This window comes from Odontesthes bonariensis, chromosome 2 (genome assembly GCF_027942865.1).
Source record: "Odontesthes bonariensis isolate fOdoBon6 chromosome 2, fOdoBon6.hap1, whole genome shotgun sequence".
NCBI lineage: Eukaryota > Metazoa > Chordata > Actinopteri > Atheriniformes > Atherinopsidae > Odontesthes > Odontesthes bonariensis.
Window position 1 is genome coordinate 29,707,978 of NC_134507.1, and position 13,517 is coordinate 29,721,494.

Sequence of the window (13,517 nt, forward strand, 5' to 3'; positions counted from 1 at the left end):
CCTGATCCACCCCGGGACGGCCAAAGAAACTGATGATGTCAGACACCAGCAGGAACACGACGTGCACAGGGATTTTAGCCCCACCTGGGCAAAGAACACAGGAGTGGAAGTTACTCACACTGATGGAATATTACAAAAAAACCTGTTAATCAACACTACAACCTCAGAGGTACTCAGGGTACAACTCGTCCAATCATAGCAGCACTTCCACTGATCAAAAACCGAGGGATGCGACACACGAGCAGGGCGATTAGATCCCAGCACTGAATATAAAATATATAATAAACAAACTCAGACGTTTTAGCCTCAGACACTTCTGACAAACCAGTGAGCAGCACATGTTTCTGTTTAAAGACTTCGGCTGACCTTTCACCTTTCAGCCCAATTTTAACCTGAACCAAATATGATCTCTGTTAGTTCTGATGAGAACTAACAGAGATCATATTTCTCTCAGACTGCAGGTTTACTTGAGGTTCCCAGAGTTTCTAAAAGTAGAATGGGAGGCAGAGCCTTCAGTTATCAGGCCCCTCTCTTGTGGAACCAGCAGCCAGTTCTGGAGGCAGAGCCTTCAGTTATCAGGCCCCTCTCTGTGGAACCAGCTGCCAGTTTGGGAGGCAGAGCCTTCAGTTATCAGGCCCCTCTCTGTGGAACCAGCTGCCAGTTTGGGAGGCAGAGCCTTCAGTTGTCAGGCCCCTCTCTGTGGAACCAGCTGCCAGTTTGGGAGGCAGAGCCTTCAGTTATCAGGCCCCTCTCTGTGGAACCAGCTGCCAGTTTGGGAGGCAGAGCCTTCAGTTATCAGGCCCCTCTCTGTGGAACCAGCTGCCAGTTTGGGAGGCAGAGCCTTCAGTTATCAGGCCCCTCTCTGTGTAACCAGCTGCCAGTTTGGGAGGCAGAGCCTTCAGTTATCAGGCCCCTCTCTGTGGAACCAGCTGCTAGTTTGGGAGGCAGAGCCTTCAGTTATCAGGCCCCTCTCTGTGGAACCAGCTGCCAGTTTGGGAGGCAGAGCCTTCAGTTATCAGGCCCCTCTCTTGTGGAACCAGCAGCCAGTTCTGGAGGCAGAGCCTTCAGTTATCAGGCCCCTCTCTGTGGAACCAGCTGCCAGTTTGGGAGGCAGAGCCTTCAGTTGTCAGGCCCCTCTCTGTGGAACCAGCTGCCAGTTTGGGAGGCAGAGCCTTCAGTTAACAGGCCCCTCTCTGTGGAACCAGCTGCCAGTTTGGGAGGCAGAGCCTTCAGTTATCAGGCCCCTCTCTGTGGAACCAGCTGCCAGTTTGGGAGGCAGAGCCTTCAGTTATCAGGCCCCTCTCTGTGGAACCAGCTGCCAGTTTGGGAGGCAGAGCCTTCAGTTATCAGGCCCCTCTCTGTGGAACCAGCTGCCAGTTTGGGAGGCAGAGCCTTCAGTTATCAGGCCCCTCTCTTGTGGAATAAGGTGCCAGTAAGTGTCCGGGAAGCAGACACCCTTTCCACTTTTAAGACCAGGCTTAAAACTTTCCTTTCTGATAAAGCTTATAGTTAGGGATGGCTCAGGTGATCCTGAAACATCCCATAGTTAAGCTGCTATAGGCCCAGCCTGCTGGGGGGCGTCATCTGTCACACCTTTCCTCACTTTACTCTCTTTTTCCCCCCGTTTAATTTCTCAAATCATATTATGTACATGTGACATTATTGTGGTCATTAACTCGTGTTTCCCTGTTCCAACAGATATCCTTTGAATGGTGTTACAGTGGGTTTTTCCCCCTCTTTTCTGTCTTCTCAAACCCCAGCTGGTCGAGCCGGATGGCCACCCTTCCTGGTTCTGGTTCTGATGGAGGTTTCTTCCTCAACTCAACTCAACTCAACTCAACTCAACTCAACTTTATTTATAAAGCCCTTTAAAACAGCCGTGGCGTGTAATGTGTAATGTAAAAACAATAATAAACAATTACAATATTTAAACAATAAAAACAATAAAACAATAACAGAAACAGAGTCTCATGCTGGGTTAAAAGCCAGGGAATAAAAATGGGTTTTAAGACGAGTTTTAAAAATGGACAGTAAAGGGGCTTGTCTTATGTTGTCTTATGTCTTATGCTCCTGTTTAAAGGGAGTCGTTCCTCTCCACAGTCGCCTCAGGCATAATAAAACAAATGAAAATAAGTACATAGTGAAAATGCATAGATAAATATGTAAAAGAAAAGCCAAATAAAATATAAATAGTTTCTCTAGTCAGCAGCTATATCTAGTTTTGGTGTGGCCCTTCAATCAACTATAGATGCTCAATCAGATTACCCCATATTCCCTCAAATTTATCTGGTCTTTGTGTTAAATTGTACATTATTTTCTCGTTAGGGATACAAGAGGTCAGTTCACTAAGCCAAAGAGAGGGTGGGGGTGGTTGTTCGCTCTTCCATTTAGGAGCTATGCATTTGTTGGCTATTGTCAAAGCTATCCTTGTGAATCTGATTTTGTTGTCACTTACAGGAAGCATTGACGTGTCCCCTAATAGAGTTAGCCTTGGTTCAAGAGGAACATTTGTTTTTGTTATCTTGGATATGGTTCTAAGTATTGTTTCCCAGTAATTGGACAGCTGTGAACAGGACCCGGACGTATGAAGAGAGCCAACTTCAGATTTGCACCTTGGACAGTACTGAGAGAATGGCTGTGTTCGAAACCGCATACTACATACTACATACTGCATACTGATCGATCAGACAGTATGCAGTGTTTACCCACAATGCATTTCGCTCCTGCTCGAGCCGAAATCAGCCGGCCTGAAGCTGATTTCGCTTAAGCTCTAAACTCTGTAAACTTTAGCAACATTTGAAACATTTTCAGGCGAGAAAGTAGTCGTTTAGATCCCCAACGTGTTGAAAACCTGACAAAATACCGACTATTTACAATTTTGTTACCACGAATTTGGCGATACTAAAGCTAGCCGCAGTGAGCAACGCACTTCCGGTTATTTTTACAAAATAAAATACCCGTTGCCTTTTATCATAGGGAAAGCCATTACGATACAATTGGTGCTTTTGTTTTGAAAACAGGAAGTGAACCTACCCTCGTTGTAGCTAGCTTGAAACTGCCGTTTTGACAGGAAATGACGATCGGCGACATCACGTTACGTTGCATCTTGGGTAGTTTGAGTATGAGTAGTGACCTCATGATGCATACCCAACATTTCGGCAAATCTAGTATGCATCCGGGAACTTCTCGCTTACTCAAACTCGCTTACTAACTCAAAAAGTTAGTATGAGAAGTAGGAGAAGTATGCGGTTTCGAACACAGCCATTGTCTGATTTATTTTGTCTAGTCTTTCGGGGGTGTGATAGACTCTATGTATCAGATTATACTGAGTTAATACACGTTTACTATTAAAGGAAAAGCGTTGGGCCTTTTCACATAGCTCAGTCCAATCAGCATCTTTTTTCCCTAACCTTAAGCCCCTCTTTTTCTAACAGATTGTTAATGCCAGTATACATGTGAGATATAAACCCCTTGAGTTCTTTTTTTACCCCTCAATATATCATCTAAGGGTTGTTTTATAACTGGTAGAAGTCTGCCCCCCTGTTCCGTTCGATTATAATGCTTGAGTTGCAGGAATTTAGGTTGTATTTAGCTACCTGAGCCTCTTCTGATCTGCAGATCCTAAAAGATCAAACCACACGCTCCTCAGGTGTGAAACTCTTTAAATCAGAAGACACGTAAAGATAAAAAAGAGTAAAGCGAGACCTTTGGACAGATTCTTCAGGGTGTAAATAGCCAGTCCGATGGCGGGCAGCCCGACGCAGAATGTCAGCCAGCTGATCACCTTGGCTACCTGCACAGCGCCAGTTGTGCTGGTGTTGCCTGTGAGGTTTCCAGTAATGCTGGTGAGGTCAGGGACAGTTGTCACGGTGTTGTTGTCAGCCATCAGAGGCCACACAGGGGCTATTTACGTCCTCAGCTGTTTAGATACCACCAGAGTCCTTAGAGGACGTCTCTCCGCTGATGTTGGGAATACATCAGGTGGAGATGACAGCCTTCTGGAATGAACAGAAACACAGAGCACAATTTATCTGCCTGGGAATCCTTAAAACAACATTTTTTACGTGACATTATTTCCTCTCAGACGCAGACAGATGTGTGAGGCTGTCTTTCCTTTGCACTGAGCTACGGTCCATTTAAAGCGGCAGTCTGCAACTCTTTTTCAAGCATAATGCCTGTAACTGTCCGGGGATTCTGAAAGTAGTACATTAAATACCCCAATACAAAAAAAAATGAGTTCTCTAGGTCCCCTATATGTCCCGCTAGGTCCCTCCAAAGCCAACAGGTTTGTTTACAAAATTGCAGACCGGACCGGTAAAAGGTAACCAATCAGGTTACGAGCTGGGCTCTGCTGCCTGTCAATCACCGATTGTGCACGCGCGATACAAGGTAGGCTCGTCCCCACGCTTATTTATCTGGACTATTGAACGTCATTACGGGCTAGTCTACTTACTGTGTCTTCCATGATCGCAAATGACAGGTGAGCTGATGAATGAGGAGTCGTGTACGCGCATCTGGCGTGCACGTAGACGTGCACGGGTTCTCATGTGTTTTGATGGGGCGGGACAGGAAGTTGAATAACTTTTTATTTTTCGGTTAAAAAATAAGCATTTCTTGCATTTTGCGACAACGGAGGTCACCGTTTTCAACTTCAAGCGTTCTGATAGATCATGTAAACTCTTAAAATGCCAAAAATTAGGACTTTACGTATGACAACAACAAATCCTGCACACTGCAGCTTTAAGTGGGTACTCATTGTTTTCAGTTTCAGCATCTCCCTCAGAGGTTTCTGCCGACTCAGAAACGTTCTTTAACCCTCTTAATACCTGATTTAAAACACAACATAATTTCTGAAAGGGGACATTTTTGCTGTATTCATTATAATGGATGTCTATGGGAGCCGTTTCTGTAATCTGCCATTGCAGAAAAACTAAAAAGCTGTAAAAACTGATGTTGTAGCTCATCAATGACATACCCCAGACCTAATAATCCCCCATAGAATATTTCACTTTGCACTGCATACATTGAAAATGCGGCAGTTTTTGTGTGTGTTTTTTAACAGAAATTGGTGTTTACCTCATATACACTAGTATTTAAAGGATTAATTTTTTGAAAATAATTGAAAACTTGGTGGTTATGATCAGAACTGAAGTGGAAGAAAAGATTTATGTCAAAACAAGTGGAAAAAAATATTGACATAGGGTATTTTGGGGATCATTTTAGAAGGGGACAAAAATGTCCCTTTTCAGAAATTAAAGGATAAGACCGGTTTTTTGACATTGGGCCCTTGATTTCACATTATAGCATGATGTTCTACTCACCCCTGCTTGTTGTTTGTCATTTGGAGCTGTTCCGAAGATATTCGCGAGGCGTCTGGCTGCTCTCTTGAGATATTCGGCCATGAAACGGTTTCCTATGGGCAAGCTCATACAGGCACAAACTATGCTGTTTATAATTTATTAATTACTCTACACTAGCACTGATAACGTGGAGGTGCGTCGCTTACTTAAAAAAATCCGGGTTATTGTAATTTTGATTTTTTTGTCGTAAAGTGGGTGTTACTGACGTCATCGTCGTGCTACTGCCACAGGCAGCCCACAGACCTGCTGCCTATTTATTCATTCGGCTAAAATTCAAAATTAGTAACCTGGATTTTTTTAAGTAAGCGACGCACCTCCACGTTATCAGTGCTAGTGTACAGTAATTAATAAATTATAAACAGCATAGTTTGTGCCTGTATGAGCTTGCCCATAGGAAACCGTTTCATGGCCGAATATCTCAAGAGAGCAGCCAGACGCCTCGCGAATATCTTCGGAACAGCTCCAAATGACCAACAACAAGCAGGGGTGAGTAGAACATCATGTTATAATGTGAAATCAAGGGCCCAATGTCAAAAAACCGGTCTTATCCTTTAAGGAGTTTTTTTTTTGTTTTTTTTTTAAATCAGGCATAATAAAAAAAATTAAATCCCTAAAAATCAAAGTTGTTGCTAATCATTGACATATCCCAGACCATAATTATCCCTACTCAATAATTCCACTTTGCATTCCATATTTTGAAAATACTGGCACCTAAAGGCTTAAAATTTGGGCTAAAAAGTTCATATTGGCATCTAAAGGATTCATTTTTTGAAAATAATGGAAAACGTGGTAGTTATGATCAGAACAGAAGTGGAATAAAAGATTTATGGAAAAAAAAGTGGGAAAAAATATTAATATATGATGTTTTTAGGTTGTTTTAAAAAGGGACAAAAATGTCCCTTTTCAGAAATTAAGGAGTTTTTTTTCTACACAATGAAAAATTGCATTGTATATGACGTGTGTTTGAAATTCGAAAAAATAGTCAAAAATGCACAACTGGACCAAATATGACGAGAATCACTATTTCCAGTGTGAAATTAGAGGAGAAAGTACACCCCAAGTGGACAAAAATGTCCCCTATCAGGGATTAGGGTAAACAACCTGCACGTGGCCACACCTGTTAAAATGTGAGGATACGCACACGTGTCAGCAGATAAGGAGGGAAACGTTTATCCGGGACATTTTGGTACCCGGGAAGCAGAGAAACTTTCAAAGGTTCTGAATCGTAAATCCAACTAAAATTCAACACAAGTTTTACTCACTCAGAGTCCAGACTAAACATGAAGAAGCAGCATTTAGCTGTTATGCTGCAAACAAGTGGAACAAACTTTGAAATTTCTTTTCAGGGTGGTCCGTGGCGAAGTGGGTTGAGCAGGTGCCCCATGTACAGAGGCTATAGTCCTCGTGTAGCTGGCCCCGGTTTGAATCCCGCATCGGACGGCCCTTCGCTGCATGTTATTCCCCTCTCTCTGCCCCTTGCTTCCTGTCTCTCTTCACTGTCCTATATATAATAAAGGCATAAAAAATATTTCTTTTCTCATGTGTCTATGCATGAAATCTGCACGATATCTTTGAACTTATCTGGACTGTTGCTTGTTTTTAATTCATTTAAATGATTTTATTTGCTTCTCTTTATATTCTTTTATGTATTTTTAATGCTTCTTCCACTCCCTGCTGCAATGCTTTTATTTTATCTGAAGCACTTTGAACTGTTTTGTACATGAAATGTGATACAAATAAATTTGATTTGATTTGATATCTTACTCATCGACTTCCACCATCCCTTACTGTCATGTCCGTGGGGTTTTCCCCATGTTTTGAGTTCTTAGTTGTGTGTTTTATCATGTTTTAGGTTATTTCATGCCTTAGTTTTCTTAGTTCAGGTCTTGTATTTAGTTTTGCCCACAGTTTCTGTTTCTCTCTAGTATTTAGTCTCTCTGGTTGCCCACATTCATTTTGAAATCCTTACATCTTTCACCACAGTCACAGCCGAGATAAGAGTTTTCAAGTTCTGCCGTGTCATGTTCCTTATTTTGTTTTGCCCTAGTCATGTTTTGGTTTTTCCACAGTCTTGATCTTGTCTTCCAGCTCATGTTAACCTTGTGTCCTTCTACGCATCGCACCCACCCCCAGCTGACACTTACCTTCGAAAAATGCTGACTCAACTCCCATCCACCAAGAGCACCTCAGCAGTGACTCCAGCTTCTTCCCATCAAACCTACAAATGTTTCAAAACTGATTAAAAAATCTTGAGGAACGTTTGTCCATCTGTAAATATTCGTGATCCCAAGTTGGTGCAGGATTGCGTCCAGTCTTTGGGGGACAGTTTCTGTCATTTCCAGGAAGCCGCTTTATCTCCAGAGTTCTGCCGGCTGCTTTGACTGAAGCCTGGATGTGCTCAGTGTTCTCTGTTGGTTTACATGGATCGTTCTGTGGTTGGAGATAACGGAGGAAGTGAGAATTTGCATGAAAAACTTATGTCAATATGTCGCAGCAGCTTTTATCTCGACTTTAATCCTGTGTGTTTGTGTTTGCCTTCATTTTAAAGGTGTAGTGCATTGCTTTTACATTAGGGCTGGGCAACGATTAACATGTTTAATCTAATTAATCACATGATTTCCCTGATTAATCACGATTAATCGCATTTGTACGCAGAATCCAAACATGAATTCAAAAGTATTCTATAGCTTTTAGCATTTAGTTTTATTTTAAATGTGCTGCCATATGAATGAAAGTGCCATAACATTTGTTGTGCAAACACACTTTTAACATCAGCATCTTTCTGTAGTTTTTATGTAGAAGCCTCGCTCCACTGTCTGTTTCCTTGAATGACTTGCTGCTATCAGTTGTGTGTTTTGCCTTTAAGTGATATTTTAGACTGGAACTACTACGCTGAGAAGACAATTCAACTTGGCAGTGTTTACAGATGACTTTGGTTCTGTCGACTCCGCCGTCTGGAAGAACTTTAAAATGAAAATGGCCGAGTAAAAGTTCCGTACCCTTCTCCATGTTTGGTGGATCTGCCGATTACTTTCTTTTGTGGTTCCACAGCAGCCAGCAGCAGACTTTTACAATAATAAAACAGGGGTGGTCCGTGGCGTAGTGGGTTGAGCAGGCGCCCCATGTACAGAGGCTATAGTCCTCGCTGCAGCTGGCCCTGGTTCGAGTCCCACATGGGACGGGCCTGTGCTGCGTGTTGTTCCCCCTCTCTCTGCTTCCTGTCTCTCTGAACTTTCCTATCCATTAAAGGCACAAAAGCCCCAAAAATCTATTTTTTTTAAATAAATAAATAAAACCTGCGCAAATGCGTAATAAAATATTTATCGGCGTTAAATAATTAACACGTTAACGCGATAATAACGAGTTAACTCGCCCAGCCCTAGTTTCACATCTTCTGGATGCCTCAGAGAAGCGTAGTCCCGATCATATCTCTGGGTTATCATCAGGATGATCTAAACTTGGCATTCGAGGCAATTCTCTCGGGTCCTAAAAACATGCATCACAGGAAACAGAGTTTTGGTCCTTTTCCAGGTTGGTCTGTGAGCTGCAGTGGAGATCAAACAGACAGGATGCCCTGGCTCCTGCAGCTTTGCTTTAAACCATCTGTTTGCCATCTGTCTCATCATCTAAAAGGGGAATGCTTGATGAATCTAAATCCATCACAAAAGTGTTTGCAAATCGTGTTTTGAGTTTGAAAATATCATGTTTAATTTTTGTTAGGATGGAAAAAAAGTCATTTTCCACAGCCGCCTTATCTTATTCAGGTCTGCAGGGGAGCTGAAGCTGGTCCCAGCCGTCACCAGGTGAGAGGTGGAGTATACAACACGGCTTATCTGCAGTCTCCATCATCCACCTCTGCTATCACTGACTGAACCCTGGATTCCTGCTGCCTTACTTATGCTTCATGAAACTCAAATAGACTAAACACCATCATTCCTGTTCATTACAAGTTCCACTTGTAAAACCACTTTTTTTTTTTTGTCATTGTTGGACCAGAAGCTGTTCAGTCCTGATATGTTTGTGATTATGTCTCATTACTTACCTGCAAATACTCACCTGATTCCAGAGATTGGGACTCGAGTCACTGTGACTTGGACTCGAGTAGACTCGAGTCGCTGTTTTGATGACTTGTGACTTGACTTGACAAAAAAGAAAAGACTTGAGACTTGACTCGGACTTGGAAGTTAAAGACTCGGCACTTGACTTGACTTGAGACACGATGACTTGAATGACTTGAGTGTTATTCAGTTCATGTTTTCAGTTTGAATATAAAATTAATAAATTGATTTAAAAAATAATATCGATTACCCGGTAGGAGAGCAGGATCAACATGTCAGTGGGAGGGGGACCAAGAGTCATTGTCTTCAGCTTTCCTAATTACCATTTTGACGGCAAAAGACGAACAGCACAATGCAAGATTAAGATCCGATTTATTGGTCATGCATACATGCATACACACGAAATTTGTCTTCCGCTTTTAACCCATCCAGGTTGGCACCTGTTGACACACACATGCACATGCACAGGGTCACACACTCAGAGACAGATGCCAACCTGGAGCAGTGGGCAGCCATGAAGCGCACGGGGAGCATGGGGGTACAGTGCCTTGCTCAAGGGCACCTCAGCCGTGACAAGGAGGTGGACTGACACCAATCTTTTTTGAGTGGCGTGAGTGGGAATCGAACCGCCAACCTTCCGGTTATTGGACGACCGACTCTAACCACATCAACATCTCGGACAGCCAGACGACAACTTCCAACTTTGTTCATCATTTGAATATCCCTTCTAACCAGTAAGTGCTTGTCAAATTAGCTAATATTATCCTGTTAGCCTAGTCGGTAGTTAGCTAACGTTAGCTTGATATGATACGGGGTGGGGGTGGGGGACAGTTATTTATATCTTGTCTTATTCACTTCATTAAGATCAGATTCTGCAGGTAAAATTGCAATAATAAGGTGACTTGACTTGCCCAAGAAAAAATTACTTGGAACTTACTTGAGAGTTGAAAGCTAAGACTTGAGACTTACTTGAGACTTGAAAGCTAAGACTTGGGACTTACTTGAGACTTGAAAGCTAAGACTTGAGACTTACTTGAGACTTGAAAGCTAAGACTTGAGACTTACTTGAGACTTGAAAGCTAAGACTTGAGACTTACTTGAGACTTGAAAGCTAAGACTTGGGACTTACTTGAGACTTGAAAGCTAAGACTTGGGACTTACTTGAGACTTGACAGCTAAGACTTGAGACTTACTTGAGAGTTGAAAGCTAAGACTTGAGACTTGAAAGCTAAGACGTAGGACTTACTTGAGACTTGAAAGCTAAGACGTGGGACTTACTTGAGACTTGAAAGCTAAGACTTGGGACTTACTTGAGACTTGAAAGCTAAGACTTGAGACTTACTTGAGACTTGAAAGCTAAGACGTGGGACTTACTTGAGACTTGAAAGCTAAGACTTGGGACTTACTTGAGACTTGAAAGCTAAGACTTGAGACTTACTTGAGAGTTGAAAGCTAAGACTTGAGACTTACTTGAGACTTGAAAGCTAAGACTTGGGACTTACTTGAGACTTGAAAGCTAAGACTTGGGACTTACTTGAGACTTGAAAGCTAAGACTTGGGACTTACTTGAGACTTGAAAGCTAAGACTTGAGACTTACTTGAGACTTGACAGCTAAGACTTGAGACTTACTTGAGACTTGACAGCTAAGACTTGAGACTTACTTGAGAGTTGAAAGCTAAGACTTGAGACTTAAAAGCTAAGACTTGAGACTTACTTGAGACTTGAAAGCTAAGACTTGGGACTTACTTGAGACTTGAAAGCTAAGACTTGGGACTTACTTGAGACTTGAAAGCTAAGACTTGAGACTTACTTGAGACTTGACAGCTAAGACTTGAGACTTACTTGAGAGTTGAAAGCTAAGACTTGAGACTTGAAAGCTAAGACTTGGGACTTACTTGAGACTTGAAAGCTAAGACTGAGCACATTCTGAGAGCCTTTGAGGCACCACGGTGTGATATTCTGCGGATTTAAGTGACACAACCAGCTCTAATCGAGTTTAAATGAAATGACTACAAGCAAAAAAAAAAAAAAACATTTTAAAGCATCTGAAACACTGCGATGGCCATTTTTAATATGAAGAATTTTGTAATCTGAAGAATGTGATAACAGACTAAGTGCTGGCATTCGAGCGGTTAAGTATTGTAAGTGTCAGTTTCAGTGTTTGACAGCTGGATCCCTGAACATTGTTTCCTGTTGTGGCACAGTTACTAAATAAATGAAACCGCAGATGGCTCCTCCGGCCGACCACCTCGGTGCCCTTGAGCAAGACTCTGACCCCAGCTGGACCAGCGGAGCTGCTAAGCCTGCCCGTAAATCCAACCGTGGTTGTGCAGGGAGGCCGCCAGGTGTGTGTGTGACAGTGTGTGTGGTTGGAATTTTCTTGCAAAAGAGGCTCTCTGTAAATATTAACTAATAAAACAAAAGGTTTGGTTTCCTTCTCGATTGGCCAAAGATCATAAATTCACAGCTGCTTGTCTTGTTGACACCGTTGCTCGGTCACATGAGCGTTTAGCGGCCCTTGACGCCATGGAGCAAACTATGTATAGCCCACCGAATAAACACCTGCAAATACACATCCAGCTATGCGGATCCTTCTGGGAGACAATAGGGACAATCGGTTGATTACTATTTGAGTTACGATGCCACGATATCTGGACAATGTGTTGTGGGAGCTGATTGGAGTAACTAAAAATACAGGCTGTTGGTGTTCAATTCAATTCAATTAATTTGTATTTATGTAGCGCCAAATACAACAAATGTCATCTCAAGGCACTTAAATAATACAGTCCAATTCAAGCCAATTGGAATTCAATTCATTGTAATCATAATTGTTTATAAAATAATCCAATTATATATGATACAAAACTATTTATATTTTATTTTTGGCTTTTCTTTTATATATTTATCTATGTATTTTCCCTATGTACTTCTCTTCATTTGTTTTATTGTATTATTTATTTATTTACTTTTTTTTGGTGCCTATTTTATGTTATGATCCTATTGTATTATAATTTGTATTTAAGTACATTTCTGTAGACATATATACCAGTCATGGGAAATGGGAGGAAGGAGTGGGCCAAATACAAAAAATGTCATCTCAAGGCACTTAAATAATAAAGTCCAATTCAAGCCAATTGGAATTCAATTCATTGTAATCATAATTATTTTCAAAATAATCCAATTCATTCATATAGAGCCAATTCAAAAACAATTTCCTAGCTAAGGAAACCAACAGATTGCACTGAAACTTGTCTTCAGTCTAATCTCCCGTCCTGAGGCGACTGTGGAGAGGAACGACTCCCTTTTAACAGGAAGAAACCTCTGGCAGAACCAGAACCAGGAAGGGGGGCCATCCGCCTCCACCAGCTGGGGTTTGAGAAGACAGAAAAGAGGGGAAAAAACCCACTGTAACACCATTCAAAGGATACCTGTTGGAACAGGGAAACACGAGTTAATGACCACAATAATGTCACATGTACATAATATCATTTGAGAAATTTAACGGGGGAAAAAGAGAGTAAAGTGAGGAAAGGTGTGACAGATGACGCCCCCCAGCAGTCTAAGCCTATAGCAGCTTAACTATGGGATGTTTCAGGATCACCTGAGCCATCCCTAACTATAAGTTTTGTCAGAAAGGAAAGTTTTAAGCTCTGGGCTCTCCCTTAGAAATAGGGTGAGAAGCTCGGTCATCCGGGAGGGGCTCGGAGTAGAACTGCTGCTCCTCCGCATCGAGAGGAGTCAGATGAGGTGGCTCGGGCATCTGGTTAGGATGCCTCCTGGACGCCTCCCTGGTGAGGTGTTACGGGCCCGTCCCACTGGGAAGAGGCCCCGGGAGAGACCAAGGACACGTTGGAGAGACTATGTTTCTCGGCTGGCCTGGGAACGCCTCGGGGTCCCCCCAGAAGAACTGGAGGAAGTGGCCGGGGACAGGGACGTCTGGGTTTCTCTGCTCAAGCTGCTGCCCCCGCGACCCGATCCCCGGACCAGCGGAAGATAGTGGATGGATGGATGGATGGATGGATGGATGGATGGAAAGTTTTAAGCCTGGTCTTAAAAGTGGAAAGGGTGTCTGCTTCCTGGACATTTACTGGCAGCTTA